The sequence below is a fragment of the Amblyomma americanum genome, chromosome 1 (assembly GCF_052857255.1).
Source record: "Amblyomma americanum isolate KBUSLIRL-KWMA chromosome 1, ASM5285725v1, whole genome shotgun sequence".
NCBI lineage: Eukaryota > Metazoa > Arthropoda > Arachnida > Ixodida > Ixodidae > Amblyomma > Amblyomma americanum.
In genome coordinates, this window is record NC_135497.1 from 550194031 (window position 1) to 550202985 (window position 8955).

The 8955-nt window shown below is 47.0% G+C and overlaps 1 long non-coding RNA gene across 1 annotated transcript; it reads right to left on the reverse strand.

The window, feature by feature from the left end:
- Positions 1 to 218: 218 nt before the first annotated feature.
- Positions 219 to 8638, reverse strand: LOC144108257 (uncharacterized). Its single transcript, XR_013309470.1, has 3 exons — positions 8498 to 8638; positions 6339 to 6403; positions 219 to 847 (listed from the first exon to the last, which is right to left on the reverse strand). It is a non-coding gene; the product is annotated as an uncharacterized LOC144108257 (long non-coding RNA).
- Positions 8639 to 8955: the final 317 nt, after the last annotated feature.

Here is an 8955-nt window from a genome sequence, read left to right on the forward strand (position 1 = left end):
CCTTGCAAAACAGGAAGTCTCGACCTTGGGAAAGAAGCCAGCGCCACCGCTCTGCACTGACAATTTCCGTTCCCGAGGTGGACCTGCAATAAAACAGCTGCAAATATGCTTTGTATAAAGCCCTATAACAGATTGGTTAGAGTTATTATTTGCCACATTAAAACTGCTAAAATCCTATTGCTCAGGACTCCTATATGTAACATTACGAAAATGGCAGTTTTCCTTGCAAACGCTACTAATGATAAAACATGACACATCGCTCTCTCCTTCGGAGTGAGCAGCGCGATGGGCCACCAGGTCACGTTTATGTGCAATCATATAAGCTGCCTTTGACAACATAGATGAGCCTTTTTATCTCTACTTCAGGCTCCACTGCACCCTGGCAACAGTAATGCTGCCAAATATTCGGAAGCACAGAACTAACAGATGAAAGATTATGAATATTTAAAACACAGCAATTAAATCTTAGCACAAGAGGCTGTGCTAATTAGAACATGAAAGGTGAAAGGTTGTGGTCATGGTCTAGTGATCTAAGAGTTGATTAAGCAAAGCTGCCCTGAGCTGTCACAGGTTCAAATTGTGCCTGGGGCTCCTGTGCAGGCAATTTTTTTCCGCTCCATGCCATTTGGATGGAAAATTTCATGTGTCTGAGAGGTGTGCACTGATCCTCAGCCCTATACGTTTCCACAGTTTCTAGATTGTTTGCCTGCAGTTACCAAGAACGAGAGCTAAAAGCATTTCAAGCTTACAAACTAGTTCTAAATATGAGAAGCCATCGTACCTGGCCATTGACCTCAGCAAGAACACCTGGATTCCATGATGCAGCAGGACCCATGCTAGTGGAAGCCTGGAAAGTGTGCAAAGTGTTCGCATTTGCAACAACAGTAATGTACATTGTCGGTGAAGTCTTAAGGCCAAAGGCTTTTCGCTTCAGCCGCATAACAGAGCCATTACAGCAATATTAAAGACCAAGTGACCTTGAAATGCTAGCAGGTTTCTTCTTGCGATACAGAAGCTTCCTGCTTGACTACAGTTTTGAATGATCCGCAACATGAATTATTCTAGGAACATTGATTTCACTGCGGCTGAATGCTGTAGCCTTAAAACTTTTGACCTATACTGGACAGTGAGAAGAACTCAACCAAATTTCTTTTGTAAGCAAAATCTGATAGTTCAGCATTTCATGGCTTTGTTGCCGCTTGTCCGAGAGCGAAAGATGCATTTATTTCAAAGAAATTTGCATTCGAAATTGAAAAAGTTTTTCCCGCCACTCCGATTCAAACTCGGGAACTCTTATGACATCACGGCGCACTCTTATGACGTTACAGGACGCAGTGACGTGAAACATGACGTAAACGCAGACTCCGTGATTTCTCGCGGCTAACGGTGCGGTCTAGCAGCAGCCAAAATGAAAGCTACCGCCGCCACATGTTGAAGGCATCTATCGGGGGTCGCTACCATTGCATCGTTTACGTTTGCACCAGCGTCTTGCCAGCGTTACGATGGATCCCGAGCCCGATGACAAACTTCTCGCAAAAACTCCGGCCTGCATTTCAGCGATCTCTGCCCCACAGAGCGTGCGATGCCTTTGAGGGAGCACGGTTCAGATAGGCGCTGGCGGGTCGTTCCCCTTTCCGCCATGAGCAGCCGTTGCAAATCAAATTAAATATCATAACCCCAGTGCGGAGAGTCGCGAGGGGCCAGGACAAGGTCAGTGCGTCACGCCCATCGGAAGCTGGCCGGGGCTTTGGGGTCAACAGATTGTGATTCCTTGAACGGCGCGGTTGCACGGTGCAGAAGATGGCGTCGAGGTCTCCCACAGTTGCAAGGGCAAGGTTATTTATTTTTTTGCCACAAAAACGGATAGGTACTCAAGGGCGCTCGTATTTAAAGTAGGCGGCTTGAAAGTAAAGCTGACGCTTCAACGGCTTCTGCGCGTTTCTGGAGGTACAGGGTCCACTGGATCGGGTTCTCTCGCCCACTTGCATGTACCTTCAGATGTGTACTGTGAATGGATTAAATTAACCGAGAGCTCGAAAAGAACAGCACCGCCCAGCGAAGCTATTGAATTATGTCACAACGCGCACCTCGCCGCGGAACCGTATCGGTCTGGTCTGGCTGGCACAGCTGGCGCACTCGGCGCGAAATAGAGACATGCTCCAAGTCTCCGCCAGTGTGGTCAGAGTGCGCCTAAGCTGCCGAACGCGTCACCGGTCAAGCGCAGTTGGAGTATAGAGGGTCTCGCTTTGGCCGACGTGACGTTGGTGTGCAGTGCGCGCGCATGCGTTACGCCAGGCTATAAACGCGCATTAAAGGGACACTGAGGAGAAATTGAGGTTGCCTTGTATCGATAGAATACAAGCTCCTGATCACAAAAACGCCGCTCTTAATTACTGAAAACAAAGGTCTTGTAAGGCAGCAAATAGCAAGAACCAAAATACAAGTATCGCCAGCACAGGCCAATCTCTTAAGTACAAGCGTGGCGACGTCATAGGCCAAGAGACTGAGGAATTGGAGGAATTTTCCTTTCTACATGGAAGCCACGAATCTCTGAGGCTGACAAAGGAAGGCTGCGCGGTTTAATATTGAAGTAAGTTTTGTTGTAAATCCTATAATGCACTTTTATTGCACAAGGAAGACAGACAAAAGACAACCTGAATGTTGGAAGCAAAGAAAACCGATGCTTGGCGGCGCCACAGGCGGCCAGAAAGTTTCGATTTTTTATGGCGCTTCGCGTCTATGAGCTTTGGTTGCCCCGTGGTATTGTTTTTGACGCGCCTCGATTTACGAGCGCCGAACAGCAGAGCAACTCCAAGTGCCGCTTCAAGTGCTAGTTAACCTTTGAAGGAGCCTGTTAAGGCTGGTCAGATGATCGCCACGGTCGATGAAAAACTAAGGTGGCACGACGGTCGGTGATCGTACAAGGCAGTGCGCAGTACAAAGAGAACTTGTGTCTTCGCACGCTCGCCCGGCGAAACATTCCCAGCTGTGCCAGTCAACTTCAAACTACTTAACGGAAATCATTTATTAGGGACGGGAGACAAGGTACAAGGCAGTTAAAAAAAATTGATGGCCTAGCTGTGTTAGGCCAGGATATACGTAGCGCAAGCGCGGAGACTTCTGCATCGGAAGAGTACATTCACTAGGTGCGCCTTTATTCATGGTGAAATCTTGAGCCGTCGTGGCGGAGTGGTAGAGTCTCCGCCTCAAACTACAAAGGCCCTTGTTCGATTCCGTGCCTCGGCACAGGTTCTTTTTTTTTTTCAGTGAGTGGGCGGGGGGTTTCAGTGGCTACCATAGGTGCCGCCACTGAATATGTTGGTTAGCGATTAAGCGCAGGCTCTGTTAAGGTGTGTTTACACTCCGGAGTAATGCGCGCGCGCGATGCATGGCGACGTCACGTCGGCCAAACCGAGACCCTCGATGCTCCAACTGTGCTTGACCGCCGACGCGTTCGGCAGTTTCGGCGCACTCTGACCGCACTGGCGGAGACTTTGAGCATGTCTCTATTTTGCGAAGGGTGCGCCAGCCACCGCCGGCCCGGCCAGACCGATTCAGCTCTGCGGCGAGGTACGTGTTGTGACGACATTCAATAGCTTCGGCAGTTGGACGCAGCTGTTCTTTTCGAGCTCTCGGCTAATTTAATCCATTCACAGTACACATCTGAAGGTACATGCAAGTGGGCGAGAGAGCCCGATCCAGTAGACCCCGTACCGCCGGAAACGCGCGGAAGCCGTTGAAGCGTGGGCTTTACTTTCAAGCCGCCAACTTTAAACGCAAGCGCCCTTGAGTACCCATCCGTTTTTTTGGCAAAAAATAAAATAAATAACCTGGCCATTGCAACCGTGGGAGACCATGATGCCGCCTGCTGCATCGTGCAACCGCGCCGTTCAAGGAATCGCAATCCGTTTGCCCCTAAGCCCCGGCCAGCCTCCAATGGGTGCGACTCACCGACCTTGTCCTGGCCCCTTGTGACTCCCCGCACTGGGGTTATGATATTTGATTTGCAACGGCTGCTCATGGCGGGAGGGGGAAACAACCCGCCGGCACCTAACCTAACCGTGCTCCCTCAAAAGCATCGCACGCACTGTGGGGCCGAGGTCGCTGAAATGCAGGCCGGAGTTTTTGCGAGAACTTCGTCGTCAGGTTCGGGAACGGGATCGATCATAACGCAGACAAGACGCCGCTGCAAATGTAAACGAAGCGAGAGTAGCGACCCCCGATAGATGCCTTCAACGTGCGGCGGCAGTAGCTTTCATTTCGGCTGATAGACCACACTGCTAGCCGCGAGAAATCACGTCTGCGCTTACGTCACGTTTCACGTCACTGCGTCCTGTAACGTCATAAGAGTGCGCCGTGATGTCATAAAGTTCCCGAGTTTGAATCGGAGTGGCGAGAAAAACTTTTTCAACTTTGAATCCAAATTTCTTTGAAATAAATGCATCTTTCACTCCCGGACAGGCGGCAACAAAGCCTTGAAATGCCGAACTATCAGATTTTGCTAACAAAAATAATTTGATAAAGTTCTCCTAACTGCCCCTTTAACAGAGCCTGCGCTTATCCGCTAACCAACGTAATCGGTGGCGGCATCTATGCGCGCCACTGAAACCCCCCACCCACTCACTGAGTAAAAAAAAAAACCTGTGCCGAGGCTCGGAATCGAACCAGGGCCATTGTAGTTTGAGGCGGACTCTACCACTCCGCCACGACGTCTCAAGATATAACCATGAATAAAGGCGCATCTAGTGAGTGCACTCTTCGATGCAGAAGTCTCCGCACTTTCGCTACGTATATCCTGGCCTAACACAGCTAGGCCATCAATTTTTTTTAACTGCCTTGTACCTTGTCTCCCGTCCCTAATAAATGATTTCCGTTAAGTAGTTTGAAGTTGACTGGTACAGCCGGGAATGTTTCGCCGGGCGAGCGTACGACGACACAAGTGCTCTTTATACTGCTAACTGCCTTGTACGATCACCGACCATCGTGCCATCATGGTTTTTCATCGACCGCGGCAATCATCTGACCAGCCTTAACAGGCTCCTTCAAAGGTTAACTAGCACTTGAAGCGGCACGAAGTTCCTCTGCTGTTCGGCACTTGTAAATCGAGACGCGTTAAAAACAAAACCATGAGGCACACAAAGCTCATAGACGCGAAGCGCTATAACAAGTCGAAACTCTTCTGGCCGCCTGTGGAGCCGCCAAGCATCGGCTTTTTTTGCTTCCAACATTCAGGTTGTCTTTTGTCGGTCTTCCTTGTGTGATAAAAGTGCACTATCGGTTTTAAAACAAACCTTACTTCAATATTGAACCGCGCAAACTTCCTTAGTCAGCCTCAGAGATTCGCAGCTTCATGTAGGAAAGAAAATTCCTCCAAAGTGGCGTCTATTGTCCTATGACGCAATCACGCTTGTACTTGCGAGATTGCCCTGTGGCGGCGATGCCTGTATTTTGGTTCTTGCTATTTTCTACTTTACAAGAGCTTTGTTTTTCAGTTAGAGTTGCGTTTTTCTGATCAGGAGCTTATATTCTATCGATACAAGCCAACTTCAATTTCTCCTCAGTGTTCCTTTAATTGGCATCTCCAGGGGATTTTAAAGCACTTTGAGTTTACTATCACATTACACTTCTTGAACCTTGTCTCAGTTGCAAGATATATTTCTGCAAAATAATGAAATGTCAACAACTAGAACACAAACAAAAACTGCATTTCGACCACAAAGCCATCGCTAAGCAAAACGGCTCTGAGCTACCACAGGTTAAAATTGTGCCTAGGGCTGCTCTGCAGGCAATTTTTTTTCTGCTTCGTATCATTCGGACAGAAAATTTCCCATTTCCGAGAGGTGTGCAGTGATGCTCATCCCCATGTTTCCAGTTTCTAGATTGATTGCCTGCATTTATCAAGGATGAGAGCTAAAAGCATTTCAAGCTTACAAAATCATTCTTGTAAGATTGACAATTGGGCTTTGATGCCCCAGCGCCCCGTGCTGAAGAAGGCGCAAAACACAGGTGGAAGGCGAGGCTGACAAAGTTCAGTTTGGCGCACAGGAACGCTTGGCTACCGAGGTGCGCTGTACTAGCAAAGATTGTGGCCGTCGACACTTCTTGTTAGCACGGCGCACCCAGCCCCTCCACAAGTGTAAAGACTCAAATCAAACAAGAAGTGTGGACGGCTACAACCTTTGTTAGCACAGTGCACCCCGGTAGCCAAGCGTTCCTGAGCACCAATCTGAACTTTGTCAGCCTCATCTTCCGTCTGTGTTTTGCTCCTTTATCAGCACTGGCCGATGGGGCATCAAAGCCCACTTGTCTTACATTCTAAATATGCGACACCTTCATACCTGGCTGCTGACCTCTGCAAGATATCCGGGTTCTGTGGTGCAGCAGGATCCATGCTAGTGGAAGACTGCAAAGTATGAAAAGCGTTCACATTTGCTACAAAAGACTAATGTACAAGGTAAATAAAGGGCAACTTCAGAGTATTTTCAAACATATTCGGTTTACTATCACATTACACTTCTTGAGCCTGGTCAGAGTCCCGAGAAATTTTTCCAAATAAGGAGCAAAGAAATAATGAAATACCATTAACTAGAACACAAAAAAACTTGATTTCAATCAACAGATCAAAATATGATGTCAAAAAGGGTTTTACTGGTAACACTGTTGACTCACATTCTGTAATGCACCAACTAGCTTTAAAGGTGTAGAAACACCCATATTTTGGGTGTGTGTTTTTGCTTTCTAATGAGGCATCAGGCATTATTATACATGGATTACCTTGTGGTATTTTCCTATTCTCAAGTCTAGCAAGAGAACAGCAGTTCACAATTGGTAGCGAGGTAAGGGAAAAGGCAAAGGAATACGTCTATTTAAGGCAGGTATCAATAGTGACAACTGATCCGGATCATGAGGGAATAACTAGAAGGATAAGATTGCGATGGAGCGCATATGGCAGGGTCTCTCAGGTCATGAATGGCAGTTTACCAATATCCCTCAAGAGAAATGTGTACAAAAGCTGTATCTTACCAGTACCCACCTATGGGGCAGAAACGTGGAGGCTAACAAAAAGGGTTCAGCTTAAGCTGAGGACAACGCAGTGAGCCACGGAAAGAAAAATGATAGGCGTAACGTTAAAGCAGTATAACACCTACCGTTTGGGTGCGTGCTTTCTTGTTTGTAATGATGCATAAGGCATTATTATACATGGAGTAGGAGCTACTAATCTCTTACGACCGCTTAATAATTTATAATAGCATTTATTTTTCATCCAGTTTCGGCTTCTACACTTGAACAAGGACAGTGGCGTCAATGTGTGCTTACACGTCACGAGACATGAAAAAACAGCAATATAATCGCTGCTTGCATATTTTTTGTCATTCCAGCAATTGAGGAAGGCTGATTTCAATACTGCAGCAAATTAGAACAATGAAGCAGCGATTCTATGAACATTTTTCCATGGCTCACGTGAAAGAAAAGCCCTCTTTGATGTCAGAGCCATTGTTCGGCTGTTCCAAAACTGAAACAGCATGACAGGAAAAAACAATTATAAATTATTTAGCGGTCGTAGGCAAACATCACATGGTGATTCATGCATAGTAGCGTCTTCTGCATCATTGAAGAAAAGAAAACATGCCACCAAAATTAGGTGTCTATACTCCTTTAAGAGACCGGAAGCAGGAAGAGTGGTTGAGGGAACACACGCGGGTTAATGACATCCTAGCCAAAATCAAGAGGAAGAAATTGGCTTGAGCGGGGAATGTAATACGAAGGTAAGATAGCTGTTGGTCCTTAAGGGATTCCAAGAGAAAGAAAGCATAGCAGGGGGTGGCAGAAGGTTAGGTGGGCGTATGAAATTAAGAAGTTTGCAGGCATAAGGTGGGCGCAGCTGGCAAGACATGATTAAATGGAGAGACATGGGAAAGGCCTTCACCCTGCATTGGGTGTAATCAGGCTGATGATGATGAAGATTCTCCCATGACTACTAAATAATTTATAATCGAATTTCTTTCTCGCGCCGTTTCAGTTTCAAGAGCTGAATGGGGACTATGACGTCAAAGTGAGCTTATAGGTCATGCGAGGCATGAAAAACTGCAATATAATCGGTGCTGCTACATTTGTCATTCCGACTATTGAGGAAGGCTGGCTTCAACACTGTAGTGAATTAAAACGATCAAGCAGCAATTATATCGCATTTTTTCCATGCTTCACGTTACATATAACCTCTCTGATGTCAGTCTTCACTCGGCTGTTGAAACCGAGACAGCATGGCAGAAAAATTCGATTATAAATTATTTATAGGTCCCAGGCAAACACCACATGATGATTCATTCATAGTAGTGTCTTCTGAATCATTGTAGGGAAGAAAACATGCCACCAAAATTAGGTGTCTATACATCTTTAAATCTTTAAATTATCATTGGGCTTTTTCAAATTGCCGTGCTCGGAGAGCCTGTTCGCTACCAGAAAATTCACTCCTGACAGGAAGGTGCATCATGCTCACATGAACTGGTCGCCGCCAGAACCAGCCTGCTGGCAATCATGGCGCCAAGGCCGTCCATGGATCACGGAAGGCGAGTGCCCTCTGCTGCTTTGCTTGCTGTTGCGTCTCATTGCTCGCATGCGTATGGTAGAAATCTGATCCTTGGGAGCAAAAGAAAGGACATTAGTTATTCAGTGCAGCCGCGGACTCTTGCACTCAGATGCATACATCGGCGGCACCAACGCAAGTATATGTCCTTCAGTGCGTTGTGTGCTGTCGTGAAGTCTGCATGTAAGCTTCGAGATATCCTCAAAAGCATATGTGACAGGCAGTCGCACTCTAAGGACTTGCATTTGACACCACATAGAAGGGCTAATTGGACAGCGTTAATTGGAAAGACATGGGAGAGGCTTTTGCCCTGTGGGTGTAGTGAGGCTGATGATGAGGAGGAGGGAAAAACTGCGCATGCACTGCTCAAA